The sequence below is a fragment of the Grus americana genome, chromosome 21 (assembly GCF_028858705.1).
Source record: "Grus americana isolate bGruAme1 chromosome 21, bGruAme1.mat, whole genome shotgun sequence".
Taxonomy (NCBI): Eukaryota; Metazoa; Chordata; class Aves; order Gruiformes; family Gruidae; genus Grus; species Grus americana.
In genome coordinates, this window is record NC_072872.1 from 7,521,371 (window position 1) to 7,539,293 (window position 17,923).

The following is a 17,923-nucleotide window of genomic DNA, read 5'->3' on the forward strand; positions in this document are numbered from 1 at the left end:
CCAGCAGATGAGAGACCATGCAATTCTACGTTCTGCTCTGATCTCTACGTGGTCAACACAATACAATAATGCAAACATGTTGCTTAATGCGAAGGCAAAGAGAGGCAGTTCAATACAAGGGAACATTTGAATAATGGGCAACTATCACTTGTCAGTCTGGGGAGCAGCAGTCCTCACGCAATCGATTATAACATTTTTCCTCTGGCACTTAAGCAGCCGAGTGGAATGTGGAGATGAAATTTTCAAATCCAATTGAGTTTAAGTTTTACATAATGCTTACAGACAATGGTGATCACAGTTTTTCTTTAGCACCATCTATCCAGGAATTTCAGAGTCTCCTATATCTTCACAAATGCTTACTGAGAAAGGTAACTTTGCTGTCATTTCATCCTCTGACAGTACTTACATATTGCAAGTTGAGGCACAAAGAATGAAATTATCATTCAATACCATGGCCAGGTTTAAAAATGAGACTTGCCTCCTGCATTAGTTGCCAGACACACCCTTTCCCTGATGCCGTGTTTGTCACTTAAACTGGGTTAATTTTAATCTATCAGGACATATAAAATGTCACACACTTAACCAAACCAGTTATCATTTCTGGGTCACTCAAAGCTGCATGTGAAAGAACAATAGACCAAGAACTATTCCTAGAAAAACTACAGCAAATTGCCAGTAAGAGTCATGAACTGTTTTTAGAAGATACGAAAACAGGCAAAATTTACTGCAGAAATTCTTAGCTGCTGTTTATTTCTCAGCCAATTATCCAAACCAGAAGACACAGGCTTGGTCCTAAACCCAAAATAATTCATTCAACAATGCCAATTATTATTGTTATAATTAATAATTATTGTTATAATTAATAATTGAATTACAGGAGTAACATGGATACAATTTGGTCCCTTCATATAAGACTAAAAACAGACAAGTGAAAGATACTTAGAATCACAGGAAAGGCTTTGCAGTCCTTTCAAAAGAACTGTCCAGAACTAAGCTAAACAACCCACTGGAGAACATTCTGCAGGGAATCATTATGAACTGGCAGAAGAGATGGACAAGATGACCTAACAGGGTTTTTCCATCTCTGACTTCTGTGATTACGTAATTCCATCTTGATATGGGACCAGAGGAGTTGACAGTTACATCTGCTGTCTCTCTTTAAAAGTTATTGACTCTACCCACGGAAGAGATCAAAACCTTAAGGGGAAAACACATGTATCAGGAATCGAGGGTGTGGATCAAATTTGGGTTAATAATACTTCTTAAAAGCCATAAATGGGAATGAAGATGCAATGAAAGCAGAGATTGGTCTTAGTTAAAAAGTAAAGTTTATCACTGCTACAGAGCCCCAAATAGAGGTTTTGAAATTTTGTGTTTTCTTTAGCATATAAAAGAAAACGTCTCTTTCCAAAGCAGAATTAGTTTCCAAAATTTTAGAACTTTTCTGCTTCTGCAGGTGTCCTTGTGTAATATATTTTCTAAAGCATTTTTAAAATTAAAAATAATAAAAACTCTAATGGTGCTTTCTTGGCTATGGAAATCAGAAGAGTTATGAAAGATCAATAAAGAGGCCTTTCTCTTTTAGCTGCCGACAACTCCAGAAACATGTTTGCTGGAACTCCGACCCCTTACACAGAAAACATTAGAACAACTGCAACTTGATACAATTAACTGGTATTAGATTCAACGTTTGTGAGGCCAACTGGCTTTTATGATATATTTCTTGGTACTTACATACTAATGGAAATACTCCAAACTTTTGAAAAATATATTCCAGTTAGGCTGACTGTTAACTCATTTTTAGAGCAACTGCTTTAGCAACTGCTCGTCCTGTCTGCAAAGAGTGAAAACCAGACAGACATAGCATCTCTACTGCTGTACACCCAAGAAACGTCTATCTGCATTCATCTCTCCCTCAGAATATATTAACAATGGCAATATTTGAAGTGTTACAGATAAAGCTTTCATTGCACTTCTCAAAATACTAGTATTGTAACATTTCCCAATCCTTCTCTTCATTCCCTAGCTTAATATTGAGAGGTACATTCTAAACCAGAAAGTCTTCAGATATACCCTGTTCTACATGATGCACTCTCTCTTTCTGTACGAGAGAAAAGGGGGACACGGGCCACAGTAATAACTATGCCAGAAGGATGATGGTTCAAGATTACGAAGCTCCTAAAACTAATTCCTATGCAATCCTTCCACCTGTGTTAGGAATCCTTCCTCCTGGCTATTGATAGCCATAGAATTAAAGGAGATAGAAGGTTGAATTGGATCCTACCAGCCAAAGGACTAAAAGAATTTTATAATGGGTATTGCTACTAGTTAACCAAAGAGACTCAGTAACAAATGAAAGTGATTGGCTTCTGCTGGATATTCAGTGGATTGTTTGCAACGATTTGGAAAACTCAACCCAGCTACTAATCAAGAGGTATTTCTACCATACTGGCACTGGTAAGCAGTCTGGCTAGCAATTTCAACAGTAAAAGCGAAATGAACTTTCCAAGGTGGAAATGACAAGTTTATTCTGCTTCTGCTCTTGAAATAGTTCGTGAGACAGTGTCCAGAGCTGTCACTCCTGCACTACACAAAAGCAGACATGATGTAACACTGCTGAGCACTCCAGGAATTACAATTAAACAATTAAGAGTTTCTGTGAATAGATGTGTGCGTTCATATTGCAATTGCTTCCTGTGCTTTCAGCTTTTTCAGGCTAAGTCCGTATAGCTGAAAAATGTTGATTCATTTTCTATATTGTCATAAACATCAAAAGCTTCACTTGATGTTGGTTTACTTTGAAATAAATTGAAAGGAAGCCAAGGAAATTAGTAAAGCAATAATCTGAATACAGTGTGGGAAACAATACCAAATACTTTGACAAATAAGAAAGTCATTTACCTCATTGATATATACACAGCACCAAAGAGAAAAATGAGAATGCTTGGGGATCATTACCTTAGGTACACTACTGCCACAGCATGTGATTGCAAAGCTGGTCAAGGTCAGATCTATGTGCCTATTTCCATAAGGAATTAATCTGTCTATCCATCTTATTTTCTCAGTTAGTAAACTATCCACCATTATAATAAAGTGTAAAAAAATCTTTCACTATAGGCAAATATTCAGCATGGCACATCAGAATGAGAAATATCACTAGAAAATTTCACTAGGCTAGAAAGTGAATGCCAATTAATGCTTCAGAACCTTTTAAACCTGTGCTGCTCAGGCCTCAGCAAGGCTTTTCTGGTTTAGCTGTTAATTATCTCACCCTTTCCCTTCAGCAAGGTCCCCAGGAATCACACACAGCTCCACTTTCAATTTTCCTTAACTTTGTACATATATTCTATTTTGTAATAGTAAGGCAACCAAGACACTATGCAGTTACTGCTCCTATAGGAATGCAAAGATTTCTTCAGCCTTAGCTTATCACCCAAGCTCTACTGTGAGCACCCCAGCAAGTGACAGCTTGCAAGGAGGGCTTTTATTGTTTAGTAACTATTATGCTGAATCACAGGAATATTTTTTTATATGTAACTTTCCTTTACAGTCATGGAAAAAGATTTCTTACAGCTCTGGACTGTGCCCTGCGATATTAAAGGATAGCCCGATAAAGAATAGAGTTACTTCGGAATTAAAGGTGGTGCAATTGAGAAAAGATTGCGTATTTAGGCATTTTTTCCCCCAGTTTTTTCAAAGCACCCCAAAAATCATCACAAAGGGTTAACTTTACACCAAGTTCACTAGGACTCAAAGAGGACATAATCTTTCCATGTGTGTTTTCTAATAAGCATGTGTTTTGTAACAAATTCTATTACTGAGAACAGGATATCTCTCCTGGAGCGGCTGTCTGTATTGCCATGTCATGCATCAAGCAGCAGGCTGTTTTCTCAGCTTTTCAAAAATTTTACAGGGATGATTAGGCAGATGTTTCCATAACAAACATTTATAGAATTTCCTACAGATGTTGTAGCACTGACATAATGGACAGAAAATCCAGGTCTGCCATGTTTACAAATGACATAGGAAAATTTAGATAGTAAGAGCTCTTACTGGGGAACAGGGGGTTGGGGTGGGAGTGGGTTTCTTAATTATTTATTTTTCAGTCCTGAAAAATTCCTCCCACTAGGTTGAGATGATGCCAAATTTTTAAAAATCGACTGAATTACACAGGGAAACTGATATAATTCTTTATAACATAATCAAAGGAGCATGGCTATAGCATAAGACAATGTAGCAGCGTCGTGAAAGGCTGACTGCCATTCTGCCATTGCTTAGAGCAATCAAACTGCAGCGTTATGTGCTATTTGTTAATGCGAGTGGATCTGGAATTACTCTGACAACAGTTTCTTTTAAAGTGCAGTTCAACTTGCATACAACTTCAAAAAAATCCTGGTTTAACCCATATATCTATACTACTATAAAACCTGACTTGTACACAACGGCAAGGACAGGCCAAATGCACAATGTCAAGATGAGCCATAGCAATAGTTTGCATTCTTCACCCAAAGATCTCAAAATGCTCAGAAACCTTGAGGACTTAAGCCCCTCCATCCCAATACAGGAGATATTTTACCCTTTTCTACTGCTTTTGCTTCTCAAATATAGATCTTTACTCAACAGCAGCACATCTCTGCAGCAGATCTGGGTACAAAGGTCATATATTCCAAATTTCAGTTCTGGTCTGTGTACACCTACCTGGCAGCCTGCTCTCCTTAGGTCCAGGATACAGTCTGTGAGACAGAATGTTGGAAAGACAATCCCAAAATCTCATTCGGTCACTTAAAATTAGAAGTTCAGAAGTACTTATGATTTATGAGAGAATGACTACATGTGTGGCAGATACTTCGATCACAGAAACACACAAAGATGGTTGTCTTTATGCCCATTTGATTTACCATGTAAATCATCACATAAGCCTTTGTGACCATGATCAAAACTCACAATAAACACACCAAGAGCAGGATCTTCACTTGCACTTTTGGGCAGTGATGTGACTATTTATAGCATCCATAACAAAACACGTACCTTACCATGGCAACCACAGCGCTCATGTGGTACCACTAAGACAAAAAGCATTGCCTTATACAAAAGCACTAACCAGTATCAAATCATGCTTCCAGAACAAATTGTTTGCCAGTTTCCAAGCACATATTCCTCATCATTGATCATTACGGAGCATTATTTATTGCTTTTCTCCATTACACACTTGTCTCTTATTTTCTTCACAGAAACAGAAAAGGATCAGCAACGATGGTGGTTTCCATTTGGCAAGTAAAATATTCCAATCTTAGCTATAATTTTCAAATATGAATTAACAAGGTTATCTGTACTAGGAAGCCTAATAAGAGAGGTTTGTATTTCGAAACTTCTGTGCTATAGCCTCATCTCTACTCAAGTCAGCTGAACTATGCCAATATAATCAGCTGTAGTGTTGAACATTCATCTTTATATTTTTATCTATCAAAAAAACTATTAATCTGCCTCAGTTTTTTTCATTTGAAGTTGAAAAAGCATTTCTTAGTTAAAGGACATGGATGTTGCATAAATTTCAGATAGGCAGATCATATCCTTGGCAGATGTAAATTGCTGTAATTCCACTGAATATCATACACTAGTAACTTACTACATGTGAGTAAGAGCCAAATCCTCAGTCCAAACAAAAGATTCCGTACAATGCCATTAACTTCAGTAAAAATCTATCGGTTTAATCAATTGAGGAAATGTGCATTCTGAAACCATAATTCCTTATGCCTGCTTCAATATTTGATCAATACAGAGTATACAGATTTTTTTTTAAATTTATCAGGATAATTATCTGTTCGAAGTGTGCACACTGAAATTACCAATTCTCTTCAAAATCTTTGAAAAGTCATCTGTGAGGAGTGTTTGTGGGATAGAATGGGAACAGAGTTATATTCAAGTACATTGAAGAGCACTCTTCACATTAAGAGTACAATTTCTGTTGGTAAAAACAGTAGAAGTTAGAGACAGTAAAACAAACACTGTACTACGGTAGCATTTAGAGTCTCAAATTAAGAATGAAGATCCCAATTTAAGTAGCACAATCATTAATAGAAATATAGAATTCCAGGTGGGGAGGGGAGTAGACAACATTGAACAAAAAGTAAAAACAGTGAGATGAAAGGTCATTTAAGTTGTCTATAAAATATGCTAGTTCCTTGAGGATTGCATATTTAAGATTTCACCTATATCTATACAAATATAATTACTGACATGAGAAAAAGATTACTTAGAAAGCAAACACTTTACATTATGTATTTAAAAATATATCTATCTGGGAGGAATTTAACAGATTTCATTGACATCAGGATTTGGCTCGGTACATTTTAATAAACTATAAACCCGCAGTACAGTTCACACAGCAATCGTTGTCTGGAGAATTTATATTAAATACACTAGAAGATGTAATAGACTTTCTTCTTTTAAAAGTATAAAAATGCAGCTAATATGACCTATGATTTTTGGACCACCACAGCCTACAAGTGTTTTACAAGATTAGAATAAATGATTCTCTCACTAGTTGTGGTCTGTTATTTTGCCACCACTGGGGTGTGTACATGAAAGGAGGCTTTGGCTTCAATTGCACATTCTGTAATCCTAAAAAATCACTATAAAATAGGAGGGTCATCCATTTTTTAAAGATCACAGCTTATTTGTCATATAACCTCCCCAGCCCCAACTTAGCATTCATTATGACAAACTAAACAAAGGAGGAGGAAAAACCCAATACTTAGTTGTACATAAAAGATTGTATGTTGATGCCAAGAGACACACTGACTGTTTGCATTACCATGCTCTAAAGGACATTTTAAAACGTGAGGTAGCTGTGTCTCCTGCGTATCTTCACTAGTAATATTCACTTTGACTTCTTTCTCCTGAGCCTTAAAGTATATTGTGTGATAATGATCCATTCTGCACATCCACCAGACTAAGGAAAGACTTGCTACTTGTAAGTATTGTCAATCTTGATAAAGATTGTAGTCAGGAGATAAAAAAGTTAAATTAAAAATTTGTCTTGATACAGGACTAATGGCTAGTAATTGCTTCTCACCAGGGACTCTCTTGGGACGTTAAGCAAAGTGCCTAATCTTTACATTAGAAGAAAATCCAAATCTTGTCGCTAACATTGTATGTTAGGAATTTTCAAAAAAAGGGGGTTTACAGAGTGCCATACAGTAAATCAGCACACAAAAGACCAAGCCACTAAATATTCTCGTTTTGCAAAACTTATTGTTCCTTCCCCTACACCCTCAATCTAAGTGTACAAACCTAACACATAGCAGCATGTAGTTTCCACAAGAAGGAAATCCACATGGAAATACTAAAAATACCAAAACAGCTCATTTATTGTTACATTTTGAGATCTTGGCTCTCATATACAGTCTCCATAATCCTAACAAACAATCCAACAAATGTCACTGAAGAACTACCAGGAATTTCTGTTGTCTTCATTTTACTGGGCTGGTGTCTGCATGGTAGCAGGAAAAGGGATAGTGATGTAGCTGTGTGAAATAACATATATGAAAATTAGACTTCTAAATGGATAGTCAGAGGAAAAAGAGAATCCTGCTTTTCTAAGAGACATAGTTCATGCAGTTCTCGTTGTCCCCAGAGACAGCGTTAGAGCATGTAGTTGTTCAAGATTAGCTAACCTAGAAAAGGCCTACTGTTAAAACTTAAGTGAACTGAAAGCACAAGACTGATTGTTCGTAGTGAAAGCTGTCATTACATCAATAGCAAATGTAGCTTGTTATTCTGGAGTCTGAAAAGAATTCACAAATGCCTGGTTAACAAGGTCCACTGGTACAAAGACTTCATACTCCAGGCTTTCTGTTCATTAAAAAGCCTATTTCAGAAGGCAAATGAAGAGATAAAATCTGGAAAGTACAGAGAAGGATGAAGCCTTTTTGATTACAAGATTTGATTTCTTTTTGGTCCATACATAGCAGTTATTCATGTATCTGATAAACAACACAATCCATCTTAGTTCTGCCTAATAATAGAGACATTGGCAGCTGTATATTTACTTGGGGACAAAGCAGTAAGACACCATATTAAGAAGCTCATACATTTACAATACTTGCAGTTAAATTACTTTTTCATAGTAAGGGTTTCGGTTTAATAGTTAAAAAAAGGCATGCAATAATGCTCAGAATCAATGAAGATCTCATGAAAATGAGATGTAAAATAAGAGAACTACCATTCAGTTGCATTGTAGAGGACTACCAAAGTCAAGATTTCTGGGTTCTGCTGCCAAGGTCTGTGATCTCTTGTAGTACTTTAACCAAGTTTCTGGTTCTCCATCTGCAGAACTACAAAACCATCCTTCAGGGAGATTAAAGGGTTAACAACTTCAGAGAGATAAGTTATCATGAGGTTATCCATCTTCGCTGATTCACAGTAATCACCCATGTATGCACTAAGCAGGTAGTAAAGTGCTAGGTAATTCGACTTATCTCATTTATCCTTCATTCAGTTCATTAGAATAAGGCCTAAAAGATCCACTGTGATACCCAAGTCATGTATAATGCAGCTGCATCAAACCTGGGACTGCAGAGTGAACTAGTGGATCTCGGTGTGAAATTTTGGCCATAACTTCAAGGAACAGAAGGCCTGAGATTCTTGAATGAAGACTGAGAAGTGCCAAATACTGCTGTTATTTGTAACTGCTAATACTATTCAACTAAAATTATTGCATTATAAGAAAACGTGAAGGAAATCATAAAGTTCATCTCCAAAGAAGGCGCAAAGATGATGAAGATCAATCAGATGTACACTGAAGGTAAAAAAATCAATATATTACAAGTTATGGAATGCCACTGGCATGCCTTGCAATGCCACATCTGCATTTCCAAAGCTGATTTCTACCTTAAGAGGCTCTTTAGGGAAAACTTCCTTCAAGTTAGATTTAAGGCACTTGATCTGCTTTTGACATTTTCTATTCACTTCTACAATGGACACCTAAGATAAGGCCTAATTATAGATTTTTGATTCAGTGATGTGAATTAACGCTAGCCCTCCTCTTTACAGATATTGTCAACCTCTGACAATTCCAGGCAAAGGCACTGGAATGAAGTTAAGAGACTTTTAGAGACCTCCTACCTTATTCTTCAAGTGCAAATTTCTTCATACAGTGAATACATAGACATTAATGCATATGAGCAGATAAGTACATCAGCATAATTTTCATAATGAAAGTGTTCCATGTTGCTTGCAATCATTAGATAAATTTGCACAAAAATCAGTGAAGTTGATAACTCTTTTGAAAACTGGTGGTTTGAAGCCAGTAGATTCACTATCAGTTTGAGGAGAGTTACTTGGCTGTCCTCATGCAAGAGAGGTACTTTGTGAACGAGAATTGCATGAAACATGTTAGAGATGTGATTACAATTGTCATAAAAGTTTACCATATTATTTGATCAAAATTCTTAAAAACCAAACATCCAAACATATATTGAAGACAGAACTGAAAAAAATTTCATCTGTATTTCAAATCTCTACAGACAATATATTTTTTTTCTTCTAAAATGTTAATAGTAAGACGATGACCATGACACAGATCTTTAAGTCATTTTCTTGGCTATTTTAAGACCATAATTTTCAAAACTGAAGCCCCATTCCTGCATGAGAAACCTTACAAGGGTGACTGGGATGAAAAGACTGAATCCAGCTTCCACTGCATTCAATGGGAAAAATTCCATTGACTTCAGTGTCCCTTGCATAAGAGCCCTGGCTGTGGGGTTTGATCCTTTTTACTTGCTGGTGACTTTGAAACAATCTTTGTTCTTGGTTTTGGTTTTCTCTGGAAAAATTCAAGAGTTTGAAGGCAGGTGTGAGAGTCTGGCCCAAGAATGGGGACATGGTCACTTCATGGACCATAAGCACATACTGGCCTGAAAAAGATAAGGGAAAGTTGGGAATTAAACACTTCAAATGGGGAAAGAGTAAAGCAAAAACTCCCCCAAACAAAACAGTTTCAGTACACAAACAAGGGGAAGTGACAGAAAAAAATTACACTCATAACAAGTATTAAAACAAAGTATGGAAAAATTTAGACAATTCCAATGCCAAATTCTGTTATATCTGCTAAATCACAAATAGAAGACAACTGTAATCATTGAGTAGACAGCACAACAATTTGTGCTACCAATTAAGACCATAATTTATTAGCATATACAATAATCTCCCAAGACAATATACAGTCAAAGCAGCAAGACACCTCAGTGGTAATTTAAACAATGATTTATGATAATATAGGATTTTCATGATAGCTGGCTTATCTGTAGGACACTTTCTCTCAAAAGCTCTCAGGTAATAAAGTAAACAACAGGCCAAGTCCCATACGCATATACACATGTACTCCCTTTATGCATATCAACAGCATTAATAGCTCTTATGGGACTATTCACATACGTAAAACTGGATGAGTACAATATATATACACAACTCCCATGAAAAGCTGCCATGACTGCGCAGGATGAACACAAACAGGCCACTAACCCACTACAAGATTTGTAATAATAAGAGAAAGTTGTGAATAGAGAAAGTTCAGCTGAGGACTCATGAAAATGGCCCTAAATCTGTAGTGTCCATGCATACCAGATGTATGAGTTCAAAATCTTCTCGAAAATAATGACAGCCTTCAAAACACTGCCAAACAGACAAGAAGACAATCACCGTTCTGCCTTAGCAGATGGAAGGCTAAGCTCAAATAATGGAAATGCATGGCGGTTGTGTAGTGTAAAGAGCCATAGCTGGCAAGTCTGAAAATCAAAGGACATATTACACAATGGAAATAATTTTAAAGGAATACTGCTCTCTCCCACAGAATGAGATTGAAAACCAAGAAATAGTGCAACATCTCCGAAAGAAATATTTTTAAGATACTACATGCATTGCATTGACACTAGGAAAAAAAAAATCCTAACTTACAGATCGATCAATCTCTGACCCTGAAGTCTCTTCACATGCAAATCTTTAATGAAACATCAGGCTGCAGTTTTTAGCGCTAGCTCTGAATTACGAACAGAAAAGGCATTTCTTATAGGAACCAATGAATCTGTAGGATGCCAAGGAAAACAATCTAACATCTCCTAAAGCTCAACATCTCCTGCCTGTATTACATGTTTCTTTATTCTACGCATGTAAAAAGGATCAAAATATAGTGTATTTACTATGCACCTTACAGAAAATATCCACTAGCTGCTCTATTTCTGGTGTATCACATTATTCAGATGATAGTATTTTTAAATATCTGTACGCCATGTACCATATAGTTCTTGAACTACCATATATTCTGTATATTTTGGAGAGATAAACGGAAGTACAGATTGATTTTTCTCCAGTATTTTTTAAAGATAACATAGTAATTTAACTTTTTAATCTGAACTGTTTCTAATTACAGGGTTGTTGGGGTTTTTTGTTTGTTCATTTGTTTGTGGGTTTTTTTAAGGGTTTAAAAGCTCCTATAACTGGTAAGCAGACAGACAAAAAGAAATTAGAATCCCTCTGATTAGACAGAAACGTTTTAAACCCTTAAAGAAGTAAAACTGAATGGAATTAATGAATGAATTACTATAGCGCTTTGAGTAATCAATTCCAATCACTATTAATAATATAACTTTCCCTTCAAAGAATTACTTTCACCTTATAAAGTCAAAGCTTGTAACCTCCTTAATCTTTAATAGAGCCTGCAACAATTACAAGGCATAGAGGCTCTACAAATTGAAGCCCTGTGCGATTATCTCTTTTTCCAACACTCTTTTGACGATCATAAATAACAGTAAAATTACCATAAAAATTAATAGTACTCCAGTTAAAGAAAATCATTATGTAAAGGTTTATGAATTTTGCAGCCATTAATAGACGTAAGTTAATGAGCCATAGGCTTTCCAGAATATGATATCAGATATTTTTCCACCAATGAAACTTTCAGAGTTCCAAATCCTTCAGAGGTCACCAACTTCAAAAATAGAATAGAAAGTTACTGTTTAATACTAATGTGAGTAAAAATGAAACAGAAGTATGATAGCAAGTATCATGCATGGCAATTTGAACAGGCTAATAAAACAAGATAAGGAAATCTACCTTGTCACAGCTTGGAATGAAGAAAGACAAAACTAGAATATTCAAGATGAATAAAATGCATTTTGAACACTCTGCATATTTTAATTCACATGTATGCAGATTCATAGCTTTAAGCTAGAAGGGAAAGCTAGGATCAGGGCTTATAGATACCAAGTGATGGAGAAATTTATCATGCCCCTTAGAAATATGTTCCAAAAAAGGTTATTGTAAAGAATGTGCATTTTGACAAAAGCAGATAAAGCTGATCTTCCATTCCATTATTCTTATGCTGTATGCATGGGATGCTTCAAGTTCACAGTAACAAAAATATCAAGGAAGCATGACTCCTACAATAACAATGGCCTTTAGTTTTGTCAGTCATGTTTTAGAAGAAACAGCAAATACCTAAGTTTTTTAAATGACTAATAAAACTTGCTACAGCACAAGAAACAAGTATGTATCATCCATTTTAAGGAAATAAGGGGTTTTTTTTTTTTAATCTTTTCCCTCCAGTCAGGAGATAATACTTCCCCTTGGACAGCAACTGCCAGTTTTGTGACTTAAACAGGTAGGTACAACCTCAGGAGCATAATTCAGTGACGTTATTTGATGTGAACCGATGATCCGGACCCAGTGGATAGCATGTTGCACTGCTTTTCCTATTCCTCCGCAGCCTTAAGAATAAGTGTTTATTCACACTTTATCACATTATTGACACATATTTATTTCCAAAGTAAACTTCAATGAAAGCTTCCTTCCATATGTGACTTTGCTTTTTGGTGTCATAAGAGCAGGAGACTGAAGGCTCCCACAATCTTGTTTATAACCATGTACATGATAAATATAATGGTTTTAGAGAGTATCAGAAACAACAGAATCCTAATTAAAAGTAGCACCCAAAATTATCAGATACATGACATATCAGACACTTAATCAAGACACTAAAGATAAATGTTTTGAAATAAAAAGTTCTAAGAAAAATTTGATCTGCTTTCTTTACTAATCCTAGAAGTAATTTTAGAATTGACATAATCGTCACGATCAATACATTCAGTCCCAGTATTACACTATAAACCAGCATCTACAGCTTTTCAGTTGATGAATACAATAATACAGATGGGGCGGGGGAGTAAAAAGATCTTTACCTTGTAATGTCTTAGAATTCTTTATGATTAGCTGATCCTTTTGTAACTTCTATTCTTTGGATATCATGTAAGATCTAAAGATTAGAATAAATATATCATTACTACCAATAATGATGCTTGCTTACATGTTGATGAGAGCTTGTTATCACTCATAAGACAGTTCAAGACTCTTCCTTCTGCAAAATATTTCATACTGTTCATTTTAATGGGAAATACTTGGCCACTTTCAAAACAATATAATAACAAGCTTCAAATCCTTTAGGCTGGATTTTCAAAAGCATTCAGTATACTGAAGCCATGTGTTGTTCTTCATCAAAATAAGCCAAACATTACCAATTGATGTCATACTTTACAAGGATGTAAAAATGTTTGTGAGATAAAATTATACTTTGAAAATTATAAATAAGGAAGTGACAAGTACTACCCGAGTCAGTCACAACTATGTTACACTGTAGACTACAAAGCCACTTACATTAAAACACTGTACATATTATTGACATTTTATAGTATACATGTTGGTACTTTAGTGTATTAAACTCCTTGTACATAAGAAAGCTTAAAACATATTGAAAAAGCTAGTATTTAAATAGTTATCCTTGTATTTTATAAAAATAAACACTTCTCACAACCTTTTTCATTTTCATTGCTCATCAGTAATCTCCTCTTCTACCATTTATTCACTTCTTTCCTACTTGAAATTAATTGGGACATACATAACTTAAATACTTTCCTAATAATCATGTTATTGTTTGCTTTGTGTGCTTATGTCCCATTAAAAATAGACTGACATAGTGACACTACATTGTACTTTGCAGGAAGCTTGATTTAAAGGAGATTATATTCTTAACTTTTTATTTTACCAGCTTTTCAACATCATTGTTGAAAAATTCTTGGCAATTAAAATATCTTGATCCTAGAGGATAAAGCCTGTTGCTGTTGCATAACACATGATATGAGATAGTATAGGAATAGTCTTTTTAAAAAAATATAAATTCATTTCAGATCCCCAGTTAACACAGGTGATGAGTAAGAATCATATACAAGTAAACATAAAATGGTTTATACAACCTAGTTACCTTGTTACAGTTAGAATTACAATTACAAAAAATCAGATACCTAAATCTTAAACATACATATACATGGACATTTGTTATGGTAAAACATTAAAGACAAAAGGTAAAAATGCCTTCGCTTTAAGAGGGGAGGGGGAGGAAAAAAAAAGAAAAAAGATAAGTCCCAAGAGTCAAGTTAAAGATTCAGAAGTCAGGGCTAGGAGGGAAAAGGAAGATAAATAATTTAGCACTAAGCATAACTAAAGCCTGTCAGTCTGCCAACTTTAAGAGAAATAAAAAGGTTTACAAGGATCCTGAGAGTTTTTACAGAACCTCTAGGGTTTTGAAAAAATAAATCCAGAACAAGAAAGGAGTTCTGAAGTATTCCGCATAAATAGATTTTAAAGGCGCTGATTAGACTGTGAGAATAATGGTATGGAAAGATTCCTTCAGTTCAAAATTGGACTGTTCTCTGGTGTTATGTTTGCCCTCCTGTATCATCACCAACTGCATCATCAGTAGGGCTGTCTTTTCACAGATGCATTGCTTTGTCAGAAGCCAGGGAAGATGTGCTCATGGGCGACCAAAACATACCAGTATCGTTTTAAATAACATGAATATGCCTATGTTGGCATTATATGTACAGGCACTGCACAACATACATGCTGTTATTCTTGTAAGATCGAACCACGTGTTCATGCTTCAATACCAATTCTGATTGCCTTTGAGTTGAGTAATTTCTGTGTTTTGGAGTGTCAATATTCATGGCTTAATATAAGACAACTAAGCAAATAATCTTAGTAAGCCTTGGCCACTCACTTTATGGGAGGGGAGTAGTGCAGAGAGGGAAGAAAGGGAAGGCTTCACATTATTTTGTTCTACTTTAATTTTTTTTCCTCTCCATCTTTTTTTTAATAAGAATATATAGCAAGGTCCTTTGAATTGCACAAAACCATGAATTAAACTGCAAAACCTGCACCTATGTAAAAAAAAAATCTTAATTCCATATCATCACTTTTTACTTCAAACTAAGATATAACCTTGTACTTCATTGCTCAGACAATGTTAACTGTAGGAGAATCACAGAAAGGAACCAAGTTCATTTAAGACATAAAGCAATTTTGAATTGCATTGATTACAGTGATCAGTCTATCACTTTAATGTCATCTCAGCTGGCATTTATTAAAAAGACATACGTGTGACAACCCATTGATCCTTAACACTGTAGCTGAGATAAAAAGTCTATTTGCAAAGGAAAATTACTTCTTTAATTAGAAATGGAGTATCATTTTCTCTTTTCTTTGTTAGAACTTCAGCAGCTACAGATCAAATATATCATGGGAAGGGTTGTAGTTTGATTTAAAAGGCTTCACAGTTAATCAAAGTTGTACAAATGAGCACGTGAGATGGGAAGAAAACAGGTATATCCCACCTATATGAAGGCACTCTAACTCCCTGCTGCTTAGGAAAGGTCTCAAAAGGGAGTGATTTACTTCTTGGTGGACTCTGCCACAAGACTGAAGTTCAGGGGACAGGGTCACTCCTGCTTCAAGTCCCTCCCTACACATGGAGTGAAGCAGCAAACAAAAATTGCTCCACAGACTTTCTGTACGATTTTCAATGAGCTAACTATGGCTAGGCATATACCTCTCCTAATGACCAAGTATTTGCCAAAAAAGAATCTGGCAAACGTGCCAAAGAATATATTGTAGAAATGACTGAATCTTGCTAGTTATTTAATGTATATTGAAAAAATAAATCTGTCTACCAGAAGATATTCTACAAGCAGATAAAATGATAAATGTGTCTGATACACTGAACAACATGCTTTTCTATAAATTCCAGGAGGATTCCTTGTTGGTGAACAGAATTTTGAAGTAATTTAATCTGTGGACCTATAAAATCCTATGTTTAACATTCTGTTTTCTCTTTGTACAAATCCAAAATTACATATTTGGAAAACCTTACATTTCATACTGCACCTCTCTTAGTTCTAGGGATAGATTCACCTCTAATGGAAAATCAGACTGGCTATCAATTGAATTGCCTTCTTTTTACAAATAGTATTATTGATTTCCTATCAATCTCTCTCAGAAATGCAGGGGCATCTCCACACACTACAGACATGCATTCTACCACTCTTCCTACTGCTCTGCAGTATCATGATCTTTGAGAAACAAAGACAATGGTAAATTTGCATGACTTGATACAAACTGCTATTCCAGTTTCAACTTTGGCTGGTATCTCAGTGCTACACTACTAGTTCCATTTTATACTCTACTTCAAAAGTGTGTAATTCAACAGATATAGGTGCAATTTCTCTAAGTTCTCAGGATGAAAATCACAAACTAATACTAAGGTGGACTACACAAGTAAATCTACACATTCTTGTGGAATAAGACATTTTACATCAAGTGGAATTAATTCTGGATAATTAACTTATATTCCATTTTCCCCAACAATTAAAATCAGAAAAATTCAATGCACTGATGATTTCTTTCCTGAATACTGAGTCTATATGGTAAAAAGTGTCCAGACTGAATGATTATTTACAAAGGTCTTCAGGACCCTGAATTATTTAGATTCTTCTGTGCATTATGTAACCTTTAGGATTTACTTAAACTGCTGCCTACAAATAAACTACCAGTAACTCATAATCTAGTCATAAAAATAGCTTAATTGGACTGCTATTAGATATTTAATTGCCTTCACAATGTTTGTACAGTATTTGCCTATAAAGCTTTAGATAATATTGCCTTAATTCATCTGAGTAAACTATCAATTCCCTTACAACAATAGACAAAAATCTGCCTTCCTGTTTTAACCTTCTCCAGGGTACAAATTAAAACTTTCAGGTTGCAGATCTTTACGTTATTTTGCTCTAAACTCTCTTTAGGGCAATGCAAGTTGTCACAGATGATGGCTACTGAAACACTTAAGTGTATTTCCAGCCATTACACAGGGAACAGGAGCTGTGCAAAAATTCTCTGTACAAGCTCTGGAAAATTTTGCTCTCAAACATCTAGAAATGCAGAATTGATTGGCTGTGATCATTCCTCATAGCAAATAATTTTCATCTTTAACTAGACTCAACTGGTAAAATACTCAGCTGTTATCAGTAGAAGTAATTTCAATGACTGGCTATTTTACACAAGATACAAATTTGACCCAAATTTTGTAGTTCTGTGCGAAATAGCTCTGTATGAACATGTACAAGTGTAAATTAATAATTCGTCTGTTGCAGGGTAAGGAAAAGAACCAGCACATGTAGAATTTGAAGTTTAATCTCTAAAACTGGGCAGCAAGATCTGAACTAGGATACCAAAGTCACAGCTGTTCAGCTGAAACAGAGAATTTGGGCTCCCAAGATTAGGCTGAGATTAAGGAGAATTCCTAGTCTTGGTGTGCGTTACTGTTTAAGTGGTATTTTGACACAGAGCTATGTATTTACAAATATAGAGTCTAAATTAGCAAGTTCTATGTAAAGACATCACTTTATGTCTAGAAGTTGATGAAATGATTCCAAAAACTTTAGAAGTATGAAAAGGTTTCTATTCAAGATAGTGGAACAATTTGGGTTGAATGATTTTATATTATTACTTCACAAAAGGTAAATTACGTATGGGAGATTAGGAC

General features: G+C 35.4%; 1 protein-coding gene across 10 annotated transcripts in view; it reads right to left on the reverse strand.

Moving 5' to 3' along the window:
- MORN1 (MORN repeat containing 1) overlaps positions 1-17,923 on the reverse strand; it is a 97,028-nt gene that overhangs the window by 35,758 nt on the left and 43,347 nt on the right. For 5 of the 10 annotated variants that reach the window (XR_008580139.1, XR_008580136.1, XR_008580132.1 and 2 more), the window contains 2 exons: positions 13,236-13,309; positions 6,055-9,917 (listed from right to left, as the gene is read on the reverse strand). The gene's annotated coding sequence lies outside the window, so the exon portion shown is untranslated. Of the gene's footprint in view, positions 1-6,054; positions 9,918-13,235; positions 13,310-13,360; positions 13,412-17,923 lie in introns of those variants that run through there. The other 5 variants (XR_008580138.1, XR_008580134.1, XR_008580140.1 and 2 more) reach the window with 3 other exon arrangements.